At 39.4% G+C, this 17,349-nt stretch overlaps 1 protein-coding gene across 3 annotated transcripts in view; it reads right to left on the bottom strand.

Moving 5' to 3' along the window:
• HIVEP2 (HIVEP zinc finger 2) overlaps positions 1-15,495 on the bottom strand; it is a 180,107-nt gene extending 164,612 nt beyond the window's left edge. For 2 of the 3 annotated variants that reach the window (XM_070733641.1, XM_070733642.1), the window contains exon 1: positions 13,947-14,073. The gene's annotated coding sequence lies outside the window, so the exon portion shown is untranslated. Of the gene's footprint in view, positions 1-13,946; positions 14,074-15,272 lie in introns of those variants that run through there. The other variant, XM_070733644.1, reaches the window with a different exon arrangement.
• Between the last annotated feature and the right edge of the window lie 1,854 nt (positions 15,496-17,349).

Below are 17,349 nucleotides of genomic sequence, written 5' to 3' on the forward strand. Positions count from 1 at the left end.
ACATGCGCTTTCACTCCTATTATTCCTGGAAAGATAGTAATTTCTGTTGAGTTTATTTTATCTGACCTGACTTTTCTTTTGTATGCCAAATAAATTCAGAGCTGAAAAATATTTAGACCTGATATAGCTCTATGCATTGGTTAGTCCAAACTTCAGTTTTATTGTTTCAAATCACTCAGTTGTTTCCATCTCTTCATGACCTGATGAATCTCATTTTGCCAGGACTATCAGCAACTTATAAAATCAAGCTAGTGTCATCAGTCCAATCTCTAACCATCTTGTTTTCTGCCAATCTCTTTGTTTGGTTGCCATAACAGGTGTTCAAAGCAATATCTTTCCTGAACAAATATTTTGCAATAACTAAATGATTCTCTAAAAAAAAATGCTTTGCAATATTTAAAACTGAAAAATCCAAAGTATTGCACATGTTCTAATATGGGACAGACAATGAATAAAGAACTGAATGATGAAATACAGGTGGGGGAGCCATTCTGTGAATGCAAACATCTAACATCTGTATATTATTGTAGTTGTTAAATTAAAATATAAATAGAGACCTTGGAACACAATGAGAAGAATGCATCCTTTCACATTCTATAAAACAGCCATACATCTTCTACACAGAGCACGGAAATTAATTTGCATAAGAACAATATCACAATGCTCTTATTAAACTGGGTATTTCCAACAGTTAACAGCATCATATATAAAATTACATTAAGTTTTAAAAAATGAAGTACTCAAATAGTTAACTCCCTGTAATTCCAGGCTAAATGTTGATAATATTCAGCACTTTGACTATCCAAAGTACATTACACAGATTCTAGGTAATCCCTGTAACAATGTCATAAAGAGGATCCCTATGCTGTGCAGAAGAAATAGAGAAAAACTAAGAAACTAGTGAGTCACGCTTAAAGTCTTCATATCAGAAGTTAATTTTTAACTGCACAAGACTCAATCCATAGCCCAGGCCAATGCACTATACAAACTGCTTTCAAGAATGCACATAATTTCCTCATCAATAACTTCATATCCCTGAAGTCAAAGACATCAGTTTCCTGCAGGGTAAACAGATAATGGAGTAGGAACAAACAGACAAAATGTGTATCCATAATCTCTATCACAAGTTGACAATTGGCATTAAGGTACATTAAGGTACAGTCTACCATTGATACTGCTGCTATTGCTCACCTGTCAAACTCAGAAGTTTTTGCTCAGTCTCCTAGAGAAGGGATATGGTCATTTATAGCAGTGATATGTTTATGGAAGAAAAAATCCAGCTTTTTCCACCCTACTTCTAGTTTCTCTTTTTCCAGATCTCCTTTTCATTTGCCAGTTCTATACCAACTCCACAATCTGCTCTACTTTAGCAAACCATTTCTTGTTGCATAATCTTCTCCTGGCATGGTTACTCTAAAGTAACCTAAAAGATCAATCTAACATAATAATGCTTTGTATGCCAAGCATGCTTAATTATTTACAAATAAAAAGGAAGTATAGTAGGATAAGCTAATGGAGAGGGGGGAAATGAATGTGTACCTTGCTGCCAGCATACATGAAAAAGAATTTAAGTATTTATGTTAAATGTCAAGATGTCATTACAGTCACACCATTTGAACTATGATGTCATAACACACGTCATAATGTACATGGTGTCATTTTGAATTACTATAGCTTCTTAATGAATACCGCTAGTTATATTTACCATTCCCCAGCACATCACAACAACTGAAGACAATTCTGAAGAAAGCAAGAGAGATAGCTGCACACCCAATTCTCCAATACAGATTAATTGTTGTATATTCCTTTTAGTGCATGGCTGTTAACAAATACACAGAGATCAAAAACATCTTCTACGACATCATGGAAACCTATCAGCAAGCCTTGTGCACCTCCAGTGTATTACTACACAGATGCATCCTAAGGCATGATGTATTTATGATGCTAAAAGTAAATCCACTGAAGAGATGGTTTGCAAAGGTTGCATAAACAGGTGGTTTTTCAAAATTTACAATGTCTTGACACTCTTTCGGACTTCAATTCTTCATATAAGTGCAAAATGCTTGTCTAGGTAAGAGACAATGTTAAGAGCCAAAGAGATAATGTTGAATCGTAATGGCTTGAACCTTTGTTACTACTAGCACTGTAACACAACCCGCCCAGGTAGAATGTGACTACCAGACATGATCTAGATACTTTGGCTGGCCACCTCACAAGGGATCAGGAGTCTGGAAACCTGCATATGAACTCCTCAGATACAGCCCTTCTCCCTCTCTGAAAAAACATGTCTCTTAACGCCCATAAACAAGCCAGCCAAAACTCTGCTGTTGTTGTTGTTTTTAATAATGATAAAAACATTCCTCTTCCAAAGGCATTCATTTAGTAAGATGTTAATTAGAAACTATTTTCTATGTTATTGATTGCATCTTTGAATAATGTATTACTTTATAATTGTTTTTAGACTGCATATTTTAGTCCATCTATACTTGTTAAATTAGTGGCATATAAATGCTGGTCAACTGACTCTGTCCGTCCATCTGTCTATCCATAGTAAAAACCAATAAAAAGTTGCCTTAAAATTTATCTATCCTTTTTCTCAGCTGTAAATTCCATGAAATGTCTATAAATCCAGCAATCTAATTAATTCTTTCTCCCGCAACTGTTTTTCCCTTCTCTTCAGGTCTTAGTATCTCTATATACTTTATTATCTTACAGCTCTGTTTGGGGCTTAGAAGTGGTAGATTGCTGCTGGTTCAGACCGGTTCTTTAGAACCGGTAGCTCTGACTCCAAGCCGAGAGAAAACTGGTTCTCTGTATCAGTGAAAGTGGGCCCGCCCGCCCATCCCTAGGTTATACTGATCTTTATCTCTGCTTCCAAAGCTCAGCTGATCGGGGCGGCAGATCGAATTGCTGTTCTGCAGCTGTTTTCTGTGCTCCTTTCCTAGTCTGCAATGCGGAACTTCTACTTCCTCTGAACTGCGCACGCGTACGCGAACTGGTTGTAAAGCCGGTAGCAACCCACCACTGGGCCTTAGTGTTGCACCTGACTTCTAGATTTGCCTCCTCAGCTCAAAATTGCCACCAAATTCTATTTTTAATAGGATAATAAATAAAAAATCAAAGTCATAGAAAGTAATCATATTACCGGTAATTGTATTTAATTTAACTAATCTTACATCTAACTTTAATTTAATTTAATTTGCATCCTGGATTCCTTTACTTTTTTAGTGGTGGCCAGTCTCCTTTTTGGAGTGCAGCCTATGGCCTCAACTCCCAAATATTGATTATTCCTTCTTTAACTCAGATCACTAGTCCTCAAACACCACATCCTATGACTTTCCTCATCCTCGGCCTACCTAATAGAATATTTTAATATAGCCAAAGAGAACATGTTTTTTCTTTCTCTTATGAAGAAGGGATCCACTCCTTTCATTTTCTTAACCCATGAACAACGTTCAGTCAATCACAGTCAGAGAGGCTACCAGCTCAATACAATAGATTGCCTTAGCTGCACAATAGTAACTCACAGAGCACTTATTAATAATCCCACATGGGCTCCAAATAACTGCTGATACAGTTTGTGTGACAGGCTGCACACTTGGCAATTAAGATACTTATATTTCTGCAGATATAGTGCATTGTGAGATGGACAAGAATATACAGTAAATGAGTACAAATATAATAGTGGCTGTCGAGAAATGTAATTAGTCCTACCACTACAAAAATCCCTTGAAGAAATATTTCAGAATTTTCAGTTAATAAAAAATAAGAATCATGTAGATTTTCTAGTGTGTTTAGTAATATGACAAATCCAAAACGTTTTCCAAATAACTCAACAAAAATACTATTGCATTTAAAAGGTTTTAAACTCCAAAAAGTCCACAGAGAGGGGCGGCATACAAATCCAATAAATAAATAAATTAAATAAATTAAATAAATTAATAAATGAATGAATGAATGAATGAATTAAATAAATTAAATAAGTAAGTAAGTAAGTAAGTAAGTAAATAAATAAATAAATAAATAAAATAATTTGTTTCATATTAACAGTATGTTCTACATCATAAGCTTGATCTTATCAATGTATTGCTTATACAACAAATAAAGAAAACAGGGCTAACTTAAAATAAAATAAATATTGTTAGGTTTTATTATGCCTTTATTATTTTTATAAATAACTCAATTAAGCAGCAAATATATCACATAACAACAACAATCCTATGAGCTGAATTGGGCCAAAGTTGTTGACTAGCTCAAAGTTACACAAATTCATATCTAAGGTGGGATGGGAACTCATTCTGTCTTGGTTTCTATAGCCAGATGCCTTAATCACTAAATATGGCTCTTCCAGTAGATCAAACCTATTTTCTGAATAAGTAGGCATACTAATTGGTTGCTATAACAAATAAACCATATTTGTTTAGAATTAAATAGAGCCTTTATGCTACTAAGAAATATAATCCAAAAACTTTGAACTATGCAGCCCATATACCTTTTTTACCACAGTTTGCATTTGCTTAGAGGAACAACTATCTAATTAAGGATTTCCATCAGCACCCTGTATATATAGGTAGACACTACTACTTACTAGATGATGAGAAATACAATAACAAATACATTTCTACCTGAACTGGTAGCATAGCTACCATATTTTTCAGAGTATAAGACGCTCCAGAATATAAGACACACCTAGATTTTAGAGGTGGAAAACAAGGAAAAAAGTATTCTGAACCAAATGGTGTAATAATATATCATTTAATAAAATACCAGTGAAGCAGAATACATTTTATAACCATGTATACTTTTTACAAACTTCAAACTTGACTTAAGACTTGTGGACTTCAACTCCCAGAATTCCTCCTCCAGTCATACTAACTCAGGAATGGGAGTTGAAGTCCCCAAGTCTTAAACTCACCAAGTTTGAATACCCATGTAACCCTAACCCAGGGGTCTTCAAACTTGACAGCTTTAAGACTAGTGGTTTTCAACTCTTAGTATTCCTCCTCATGCTAAATGGGGTAATTAGAAGGCAAAAACAGCCCCATTTTTGTGAAAAACGGTTCAGTTTTATGCCTGGTTTTTTTGCAAAACTGGGGGGGGAGGGTCTGGAGACCCTGCAGACAGTTCTTGGATGCTGGGGGATGGCAATAACGCCCCCATTTTTGTGAAAAACGGGCCGTTTTTTGTCCATTTTTTCACAAAAATGAAGGCATTTTTGCCTTCCCCTAGTCCCCAGAGCGTTCTGCAGGCTCCCCAGAACCTTTCCCTACATTTTTGTGAAAAAAAGGGTGAAAAACGGTATTTTTGCAAAAACTGGTATTTTTGCCATTCACCAACACCCAAGAGGCTCCCCCAAATCCTTTCCACCCCATATTTTTGTGGGGGGGGGGACAGACAAAAAAGTCATTTTTCACAAAAACAAGCATTTTTTTCCATTTCCCAGCACCCAAGAGCTCTCGTACAGGTGGGGGCGGGGCTTCAGGACAGCAAAAATGGCTACATTCAGTGTATAAGACGCACCAACATTTCCACTGTTTGGGGGGGAGGGTTCGTCTTATACTCTGAAAAATATGGCATATAAATTTATGTGACTTGATGTAGTCTTCTTCTTGACGGCTTATTAAACTTCTCAGATTACATTAGGAAAATCTATAGGGTGGGTCAAAAAAGTCAGGATGACTATGATAATGCCCTGGCTTTTTTGTATGTAAATTATAATGTATATATAAATTAAAGTGGTGTAACTGAACAATTGGATCTTTGTAGGTTTTTAAAAACATATTACTACACATGTACTTGCTTTCCTGTGGCCTATAGCCCCCGAAATGCCTTATTGGTCTCCTATCTAAGAATTAACCATACCAATCTCCTACACAAGGATTAACTAGATCTGTCCCCTGCTTAATTTCTAGACATCCGCCAATCAGCTGGACTCTACCACCTAGTTGAAGTTAAAAGAAATACAGTAGTCCCTCACCTATCGCTGGTGTTACGTTCCAGACCTGGCTGCGATAGGTGAAATCCGCGATGGAGAATTTATCGACTGATAGCACTTATTTAAGTATTTATATTGTAATTGTTTGGTAAGTTTTCATTGTTTTAAGTGTTTATAAACCCTTCCCACAGAGTATTTATTTTAGATACAGTATTTAAATACAGTATTTACAATTTTAGATATATATATTTTTTTAAAAACCTGCCGATCGAGTTCGGCGGGCTGTTTAAATCTGCCGATCGACTTCCTCAGCAACCCGCCATGAAGTGAAGCCGCAGTAGGTGAAGCGCGGTATAGCGAGGGACTACTGTAATACATATGAGCATATACATTACAATGTCAGTGTAGAAACCATTATTTTCACAGAACAAGATCTATATGGCTGGCCACTAATATGTTGTTGTATAATATTGAGATTATCTACAGTCTTTTGCTGGTCCTATAAAACTAAGGAAGAAGAAATATCATGTTCCTAAAAGTGACCTAAAGGAAACAAAGTCAAAGACGAAATTAAAGTGTAAGAAATTGAAAACATTGAAAAGAATAGGAGAAGGAAAGCCCTTTTCAAGTAAGAACCTAAGACACCTGGTAATGCAAAATGTGGAAAGGGAGATAAAACTCTTTACTAGCTTGCAGGGTAACTTTGTCCCCTAAGAAAGGCACTCCTTTCTTAGGGGACAAAGTTAGGTATAACCCTCATGGTAGGGTCAGGAGAAAGAAACAAAAAGTTTTGCTACCAAGTTATAATATGTGATTACTATTAACTGGAACAGAATTTGGTACAACTGTTCAGCTACATAACACACATCCGAAATTATCTAATGTACAATAATTAACAAATTATCCAACTAGTTAAAATTAATAATAGTTTGTAAAGTTTGAACATGGTCCTTTAGATAATCACAAAGCAAATTTTTCAGTTTCACCGCCTGCTGAATCAAAATGGAACAAGCCACTTTATGATTTAAGCATTGTGGGAATCCAAACAATATGTACAATAGAAATGAGGACAGACTTGGGTTTTTCCATTGTTAGATACCACAATCGGTAGAGCTGTACTTCTATTGTTTTCTTTTAGATTTTTATTGTTTTTATATTTTGTGTGAGGTAAAGTCACACTCACACACACACACACAATGTCAACAGTCATCAGGACCAATTCCTACCACTGTCAATCATTGCAACCAATCTGTCCTCTCTTTATCGTCTCTGTCCTTGCTGAATATTCACTGAAAAGTCTTTGGAGAAAGCCATGAGAGAATTGTAGTTTATTGGAAAGACCTATAATATCTAGAAGAATCAGATATTAAGTGGTTATATTGTAATCAGGGCTAGAATGGGATATTGGTCTATCTGCAGTAGCCTCTTTCTCTGTGCAGCAGTTATTTAAAATAGATTTCACTGCTGCGTTTATAGAATGACAAGTGCATGGGTATTCCCATCATTTCATAAGCCATCTCAGCACCAACATCACCAATGAAGAAACACCCTTTCCTTCCAGGAAACCATAGGATCAGGAACACTTGTAAATTCACAGGCTCCAATAGCGCCTGCATATCCTCACTCTGCCAAAAAAATACAATTATATTTTGTGCCTTTTCTATAATTTATTGTTTGGTGAATAAGAAAATTGGCCTGGAGGAAAAAAAACAAAACGGTGCTACTTCTTTCCTGCTGTTTTACAAGTTAACATTGTGATCATTATAAAATAAAACATCCATCAAAGCAACTGGGACATATAAGAAGAATCTTTCCATTATACCAAAGTTATCTAAAACCAGGACTTACTTTGACTTACAAATGACCAAATTACTGATTTATATCTATTATGATTTTTTTTTAAATTAAATGACATAAAGTAAACTTACTAGTAGAAAGTCAGTGTGATTATCAGTACAAGATGATCCAAGCAGATTAATGCATCGTTACTCAGCAAGTAACACATGAATGCAATTTTTTGGCTTTGTTTTGTCTTCATAGTAACAAGGATTCTATAAACAGATCTCACACATGTAAAGATGTTGTAATCTAAAAATCCCTTAGGGTTGTTTCTTGCATTGTCTTACACCTGAGTATTAAGAAAGCATTTCTTTAAATAAATACATTTGATAATCTATTATCCACCTATTATGGAAAAAGGGAAAGCCAGGGTCACTTGAGCCAAACTTTTTACTAGACTTCCAGCCAATGTTTGACTGATTACATCAAATAAATATTTGAAGGGTAGTTCCATGAATGTATTGCAACGCAAATAAAGTCTCTTGTAATCATTTGCAAACTAACCAATGTATTGTGACAAAATTCTATCTATCAAAATACACTTCATCAGAGAAAGAAAAGGCTATCTTGAATTAAAGTCAAATTGGGACATAGTGATAAAGGGAAGAGATTGTAAACAGTAATGAAAATACAGTATACACCTTTGTCCTATTTGGACTGACTCTTCGCTCCCTTAGCTACTATATCTTACATGCCCATGCCATCAATTCAGTAACTACACATATCCAATCTTGTTCTTCTAAAGACTGAGCTTTCTTCATTTTTTTAATTACTGGACTCATGTTGCTATCTTAAGCCTTAGTTGCCCCCAGTTAAAAGAATCTAAACATATTGTTCATGTTTAGAAGGTTGATTCTGTCTGACACATTTGTGTATGCATAATAGCAATAGCACTTTGACTTATATATCGCTTCATAGTGCCTTTTACAGCCCTCTAAGCAGTTTACAGAATCAGCATATTGCCCCTAACAATCTGGGTCATTTTACCCACCTGGGAAGGATGGAAGGCTGAGTCAACCTTGAACCAGTGGTGAGATTTGAACTGCTGAACTACAGCCAGCAGTTAGCTGAAGTAGCCTGCAAGTAACTGCACTCTAACCACTGCGGCACCCCAGTTCTGTCTTAAAACAGATAGAAGTCTTAAAACAAAAAAAACCTTCAATTTTTATGTGTTGCATCTGTATACCACAGAAAATGACTCAATTTTCTAAAGGTGGTGTATAAGAAAATTTTAAAAATTTCAATTCATTAGCTTGATACTCTTTACCATCTTAATGTTTATGCCCCTTTCTAGAGTAGTGCAAAAGTTTCTTAAATTACCTGGCAGTTTGTTTCTATCAAGGAAGTTGGGTGGAAGAGTAGGAGGCATCAAAACACTCAAGCGGGCAGCCAGGTTTTGATTTTTTAACTTCCTAACCTGCTGTTTTCTCAACAAAACCTGCTACCAACCAGAATCACCTCCTATCACTGAGATTACTCAAAGTGATGCTGCTTGAGAAAACCCAAATTCAATTCCTGAATTAAAATGAAACTCATCAGACAGCTCTTACATTGCAGGAACTGTAATTTGTATTTAGAATACCGCAAACATACAATTTACATTTTAGCCTAGCATGCTCCACCAATTCAAACTGTATAGTTCAACTATTATTCAAATTGGATGAAGATTCCAGTACTATTCAAATAAAGGATCATTTTGCTACAAGTAGGCTCATTCATTAGAATCTTGCAGGAGGAATGAGCTTTGTAACATCTATCAGTTTCATCCACAACCCCTGACAGTATAGCTCATAATTTTTTTCAGGCTGACTTTTCAAAAACCAACAACTGGGCAGGTTCAAGACAAAGTTGAAATGTTAGTAAGATTTCACTGTTCATATACTTAATAACTTATTTCTTCAATGATCATGTCTGAAAAGTCACCAGAGGACATATTCAAAACTTTTGGAGAATTCTTGTAGGTTTCACCTTTATAAAACAATTGGCCTCAATATTGCATCCCAATATTCAAACCAATTTTACTGAAAAGTTTAAAATAAGGCTATATAAGGTTGTAACAATAAAGTGTTTATCTACCATATTTATAAAAATTATAGGTCACTTATCTTACCTCAATGTAGATCTGGACAGCTTACAATCAAAATACAGTGGTACCTCTACTTACTAACTTAATTCGTTCCGTGACCAGGTTCTTAAGTAGAAAAGTTTGCAAGAAGGAGCAATTTTTCCCATAGGAATCAATGTAAAAGCAAATAATGTGCGTGATTGGGTAAACCACAGGGAGGGTAGAGGCCCTGTTTCCTCCCAGAATCCTAGAGAGGCCCCACAGAGGCTTCTCCCTGCCTTTTGGGGCCCTGTTTCCTTCCAGGAGATTCCTAGAAAGGTCCCACAGAGGCTTCTCCCTGCCTTTTCCAGTTAGTTTCGGAGGCTCAGGTTTGTAAGTGAAAAATGGTTCTTGAGAAGGCAAAAAAAGTCCTTAGCTAGAAAAGTTCATAAATAGAGGTGTTCTTTGATAGAGGTTACCATTGTATAGGCTGCAAAAATGTGGATAGGCACTAGATGGTGGGGAAAGTTTAGAGAATCCTAGCTATTTATTCCAATTTAGTGGCAATAGATAACAAAGCCAAGTACTGTACAAGGTTGGAATTCTTGAGAAGTTAGAATCACTTATTAAACTGATTTCCCAATTGTACCTGTTAATTAAAGACTCCATCATAAGAGAAAATTCAAAACCACACTTTATACGATTCATATACTTCTTTCTCTGCTAATTTTTGTCAAGAACTATATCTAATCTTTATTGGATTTATCTTGTGTCCTTGTTTCAAGAGGTAAGATTTTATAATACGAAACTAAAACACAAATAATAATTGCATTTCAATTGTAACTTCTTAATCTCCAAACTATTATCCTAAAAAAATCCATATAATTTTTTTATTTTTCAAATTTCATACAACATGGAAATACTATTGGAGATTATGACAAAAATCAGATCCGAGAAAACATTCTATCCATACTATAATTATATTATCAATAATAATAAATGATAGTATGATATTCCTTTATACAAAAGCCTAGTAACATGCAGGTGCATTTGTGTACAGTATGTGAAATGACCACTAGTTTCCCTTTACAACAGAAACATTTTCAGAAATTGCTTTTACAGTATATAGAAATGGTACAAATTGGCATCAATTTTAAAAGTATGGAAGCTTTATTAAATGACAGTTTTTTGACTAAGAGCTAGATGGAGCAATCCTATACATGTACAGTAATCCCTCATTTTTCACAGTGGATGCGTTCCAAGACTGCCTGTGAAAAACGAATTTCCGTGAAGTAGAGGAAATATGTTTTTTTATGTATTTAACGAGTATTTGGATTTTTAAAACCCACCCTTTGTATTAAACAGTTATTCTATAATGTTTCTCAGCTGGAACTACATGTGATATCCTACCAGTTTCTTTAATAGAGTACAGAAGTACTGTAAAAGAATTTTATGAATTTTAATGGTTTTAAAATTTTCAATGGATGTAATGGATTTAAGCCCACTTTGAAAACCTGTCAAGTAGCGAATCCGCAAAAGATGAACCGCAAAGTAGCGAGGGATTACTGTATACTGAAAACTAATCTCCATAGTGTTTTATAGAATGTACTCTATTATACAGAATAGCATTATTTCAATAGCATAAGTGGAGAAAAATCAAACCTTGAGACATTTCTTTTAATGAAACAAAAATAAAATATGAGACTCATTCATATCTCCATTTGTAAACTCCCTCATGTATCTTCATCATAATACCATAAGACTAAGGTTGTAAAAGTATTTTCTTGCCATTCCATGGAAATAAGTACAATGCTATATAATAAACCAATCATTTTAGAAATTTGTGAATGGATAGCATACTAAGGACAACATTTTTCTAACCCTAATAGCAACAGGCAATATTTTCAATTAAATTAATTCAGTGGTTCTCAACCTTTCTAATGCCGCGGCCCCTTAATACAGTTCCTCATGTTGTGATGACCCCCAACCATAAGTGTAGCACCAATTCCCCCAACAGAGCTTTAAGCTGATTGGCAGGAAGGTCAGAGGGACAACCCTACTGTAAACGCCTGATTGTAAAAATATGTCCCACTCCCAAGGCACCAGAATAGAAGCTTTAGTTCCTAACACCATGGGAAATTTGTCTTTTCCCATGGTCTTAGGTGACCCCCTGTGAAACGATCGTTCGACACACACACACACCCCTCCCAAAGGTGTCCCGACCACCAAGTTGGGAACCACTGATCTAATGGTTTAAAAGGTTCAGGAAAAAATATCAACTGATTAATTAGCAAAAAATGAAAATATTCTGCAAACTGCTAAACGGTTTTATTTGTAATACACTATGCATTAATATAGACTTAATTATTAAACACGGCTCTCACCTTTTACTAAAGAGAACATGCACCATTTAAAAGAACAAAGGCATCCCTGTGACACAGGCACACAAGGTGGGAAAAAGTAACTATCAAGATCTTCTCCCTTATAACAAATAAATGAAGTCTGAAAGCTAGGGCGCAAATAGTTTTATGTACAGTGTTTTCCTTAGAGCTACATAAAACAGAACAGATAATATCTCTTCTCTCCCCCCCCCCACCCCATCCCTCTTGTATTATTCATCTGTTTCCAGGCAAGGAACAGCAATGGAGCATCTGAGAAATATTTTAAGTATGAAATATTTAAGGAAGGTCTGTGAGGGAAAAAGGTGGTATTGGGGACGAGGGATTTCCCCTTCTAATGTTGATTTCACACCAATTCAAGTACAGAGGCAAAAACTGTTCTGTTTTTAATCATTGGATTTGTATTGTGTATTGTTGTTGTGAGCCGCTCTGAGTCTTTGGAGAGGGGCGGCATACAAATCTAATAAATAATAATAATAATAATAATAACAATAACAACAACAACAACGGGGAGAAAAGACAAGAACAGGTTCTATTTATTTATTTATTTATGGGAAAATTTTGGTTTTCAAATATATTTTAAAACAGACAAATAAATAACAACAAAACAGAGACAAAAAAACAAAAAAATATAATATCAGCAAACATTCAGTATTTCTGCATTGCTACTTCAGATATTTCATTACATCCTATAATAATATACATATTAATTAATTACGATATTATTCGTATTATTTCATACAATCACAAAATCCAAGAACAGGCTTTATTTCTTCCCTTCCCTCCTCCTTCAGTTTCCCCCCCAAGGACAATACCAGGCCAGTCTTTTAAAGGACTCCTTCTCCAATCTCTTCCCCCAGCCCCGCACCCTTCCTTCACACTTCCGCACAGACATTTAAGGGCCGAAGATTACCCGGAGCAAGCATGGATGAGAGCGCCTGTGTGGGTTACATAATCGTATCTAAACATCCATATGCGTACCGATTATATAAGGGGAGGAGGAAGAAAAGGGGGGGAGGGGAAAACACACCACATTTCTTTGCATGAGACTACCAAGGGGGCAAAGGGGGGGCGCGGGATTTCGTTGCAAACCCCTAAGGAAGCCAAGCATTCAAGAAGAGAGGAGAGAGAGAGAGGGAGATCACATCTGCTTTCGCAGCCCTGGCAGCGGCAGCAGCAGGCAGAGCCCCTTGTTAACCCCCTTCCTGTGGCTTTTACACGTCATGGAACATTCCCGGAACGGGCCAACGTTCCACCCACTTCAGGGAACAGACATAAAGGCGCAACACACAAGATATCCTTCTCCTCGCCTCGTCCGCCCTCTCTCTCTCTCTCTCTCTCCCGCCCCCCCTCACCCGCACCGCTACCACCACCGTTCGTCCTGCACATTCATTTCCCCTCTTCCTCCTCCCCCGCGCGCACAGCTGCTGCCGCCGCCACCACGCGCTTTTTCCTCGCGCCCACCCCCCCTTACACACGCCACCCCCGCCCCACACAGCCCACAAGAAGTATTAACGAAGCCAGCTCCGGGCGGTTGCCAAGCCACCCGGACGACCTTTCCCCCGCCCTCCCTCCCGCCGGCGCTTTGAAACGCTTTCCGACTAAGCAAAATAATAATAATAATAATAATAATAATAATAACCCGCCGCCCTTCGCAAGCTAGCAAACCGGCGCGCGCGGGCGTTGCGCGCGCACCCTCTTCCAACCACCCCAGCCGCTTAAAAGCTACCTTGAAACGGGCAAGAGCAGTGCCTCAGCCGGACCCCGGCGGCGGCGGCAACCTCCGCGCCGCGTCCCTTCCTTTCTGAGCTCCGCGTCCTCTTCCTCCGCCTCCTCATCTGCTCATTAGTAACCATGCACATACTTCTTCCCCACAGGAGGGGAGATTACGCAAGCCCCGCTTCGCTCCTTTAATCTGCATACACACTTACATGCTGGGTATTCCCCACATTCCCTAACAGTAGGCCACAAGCTGAAGGACCTCGGCTCGCGCGCGCGCGCAACACAGGCGCGCGTTCGCGGGGAGACACGCATATATTTATATATATTTATATACTGTACTCATATACAAAACAGACAAGGGTGAAGGGGGAGGTAGAGGATGGTCTACCGGCGTGGGGGGAGGGAAAGAAGGAAGGAAGGGGGAGGCGGTTCGTTTCAAGTCAGGTTGCCAGATCTGAACTTCTCATATGCAAATCAAAGAAGCGCCACACGACTGAAAACCTGGAGCGGCGTCCTCTGTACCACAGCGTGTGTGACAAGGCTGGCGAGGGTCTCTCGCAAGACCGGTTTCCATGCCTCAAATGTGCGCTGCATCCCGCAGGCGGGTAGAGGAACACTCTCTACCACGCGCTTATGTGACGAGTTTACTTACTTATTTAGTTGATTAATTGGATTTGTCATTTGTATTTTATTTGGTTTTTTTTTAAATTATAGGTTGTAAGCCGCCTCGAGTCTTCGGAGAGGGGCGGCATAGAAATCCAATTAATAAATAAACAATAAATAAACCCCGCTACCTACAAGACAAGCGAAAGGACGAGTACGTTTACACAGATGTCTTGTCTCACCTCCCCCACCCCCACACACAACCTTCTCTATCTCCCCCCCACCCCCGCAGAAACTGAATAGCCCGAAGCCGGACGCTGTCCCCGACCACTCCCTTGGTCACCTCACTTGCCAACCCAATAACCTTTCCAACTATTGCTCCAAATGACAACTACAGGGAAGCGCGTCGTTGTAACTACGAGCCCTCGCTTCACGATTGCTTTCCCCACCCCCCAAAGACAGGCAGAAGCTACTCGTTGATTGAACAGTCCGACGACCCCTTCTCCTATTTTCTCTTATTTTGTGGCCAACTGTTCCTTATTTTATGGCCAAATGCTTCTCTTAGTTTATGGCCAACTGTTTTATGGCCCCAATAACAAGGATCGGGGCCACGTCAAGGAACTGTCAGCTGTTTTTCCCCCTTCTCCCCCTCCCCAGGGAAGGCTTCGGTATTAGAAATAAACGGAGAGGGGGAGGCAGGCAGGCAGGTATCTTTGCAGCAAAAGCTCACCTGGGAGTCAAGGAGGAGGAAAGCCTTCTGCGACCGCGTGCCATTTCTTGTTGCGCCCTTACTAAGCCCGGGTCTGGAGTGGGGGTGCCTCGCAGCTTTGCTTTTAAATAAAGAGCGACAGGTATTCCACAAGCCAACGGGGGGGGGTGCCCGATTCGGGTGGCTTCTGTTCAAATCGATCACCGCTTTCTCCTTCTTATCCTCCTCGATTAAATAGAATGTTTTTAAAAAAATATATATCTACCCGCGCTGTCTCTCTCGCGCGCACACGCACACACGCACAAAAAAGATACCATCCATCTGTGTAGGTATGTCTATAAATACACCAGCCTCAAAGGACGAGGGCCGAGAGGCCGCAAGCGGTCGAGATTGCGTGTGTGTGAGTGCGAGTGTTTTGTATTTTTCTCCCCCTCCCTTTCAGGATGGTTAGGGAGGCTCTCTGCTCTGCAGTCGGACTGGGTTATTCCTGGCACCACTTCCCAGAACAGAAGTTACAAGGGGAGAGAGCAAGGGGAGAGCTCAGCCAGTGATGTCATCGGATCCCCCATTGCGTCCCAGAAGAAGGGAGGAGGAGGAGGGGGGTGGAAGTAGGCTGAACCAGAAGATCCCGTCCCCGAGAGCGCTGGCTCGAAATTGTGTGTCCGTTTGACAGACGGAGCGTGTACGAGAGAGGCGCTCCGTGCAAGGAGGGGAGGGGATGGGAAGGAGAGGAAGGAAGGAGGCGGGGCTTCCCCGATCGCCGAGGGAGCTCCGAGTCCCTCCGTCGGTCAGGGGGAGATCTCGCTTCCTCTTCCTGCAGAGGGAACTCCCCGGAGAGCCGGTTTCAACTTGTCATGCGAAAGTTGTGCGTCTTCCCACAGCTTGAGAATTTCCTTTAAGGATGTGGGTGGGATCTTCTGTTCTGCTGCCCATTTTCCCTCCTCCTCTCCTCCTCCTATTTCCCTTTGGATTTTGTTTTGGTTTGTTTCCCCCCTTCCCGGTTCTGCCACCTCCCTGGGCCGGCCAAGGTCAGGTTAACTGCTGGAAGAAGAACCAAAATTTAAGGACCCCCCCCCCCAAAAAAAAAGGGGGGACCCTGCTCCACCATGCCGACCGCATTCCTGCGGCATTAGATATACTTTACTATGAGTATATCCTCTATAACCTTCATTATGTATTTTACTATGTGTATATCCACTAAAACCCGCAATTATTGGACTAACTAAATGAATAAATAATTTTTTCAAAAAACTTGTTTTTTCTTGCAGCTGCTTCCAACCTTTAAGGACCAACCGTCTGTTTCTGGGAATCGTGTTTTGGGTTTGTTTGTTTTTTATTCCGTTGGAAAGTGGATCTGCAGTTTTGCAGAGCGTCACTGGTTTTGCATATGAGCCCATGGAGATAGGTATTTATATATAATGTCTCGCGTTCTTCGGACGGCTTCGACGCCCTGCCCATTTCCCGGTGGGAAATGAATCCGCTAAGGAAATTCTGCTGCAGGCTTTCAGTGTTTCCCAACCTTGGCAACTTGAAGATATCTGGACTTCAACTCCCAGAATTCCCCAGCCAGCGAATGCTGGCTGGGGGATTCTGGGAGTTGAAGTCCAGATATCTTCAAGTTGCCAAGGTTGAGAAACATTGCTTTAGAATGTGTAATCGACTATTTTCGCTTCTGTTCGTCTCTTTAACTAATCCGTATTGTTGTATAGACGGGCCGGCGAATGTAGAATTTACAGGGTTTTTAAAGAAAAATAATCGTAAAACGGGTTGACTTTCTTCGTCATTCGGGTTAAGGGAAGCAAGCAGGTCGCGGTGAAGTCGTTACGAGATCGGAGGATCCGGCTGTCAATCTTAACCGCAGCCTTATTAAATAGGGTGAGTTGTTGCGGTTCTTCCCCCCGCTCCCCGCCCAAGATTCGGCGTGGGACCGTGTGTGCCAAATGGAAAGTCAAAAGGTTTGACGTCGGCTGTTCCCAAGGCGGGTAGAAAAACTGATGGAAGGCATTATGGAAAAATCGGATGTAATGGAATCAAAACACATCTTCCTACCACTCAGATGACTGTAACGTGCTGACCCGAGAAAACCACCAGAAATCGC

The sequence above is a fragment of the Erythrolamprus reginae genome, chromosome 1, assembly GCF_031021105.1.
Source record: "Erythrolamprus reginae isolate rEryReg1 chromosome 1, rEryReg1.hap1, whole genome shotgun sequence".
NCBI classification, from domain to species: domain Eukaryota; kingdom Metazoa; phylum Chordata; class Lepidosauria; order Squamata; family Dipsadidae; genus Erythrolamprus; species Erythrolamprus reginae.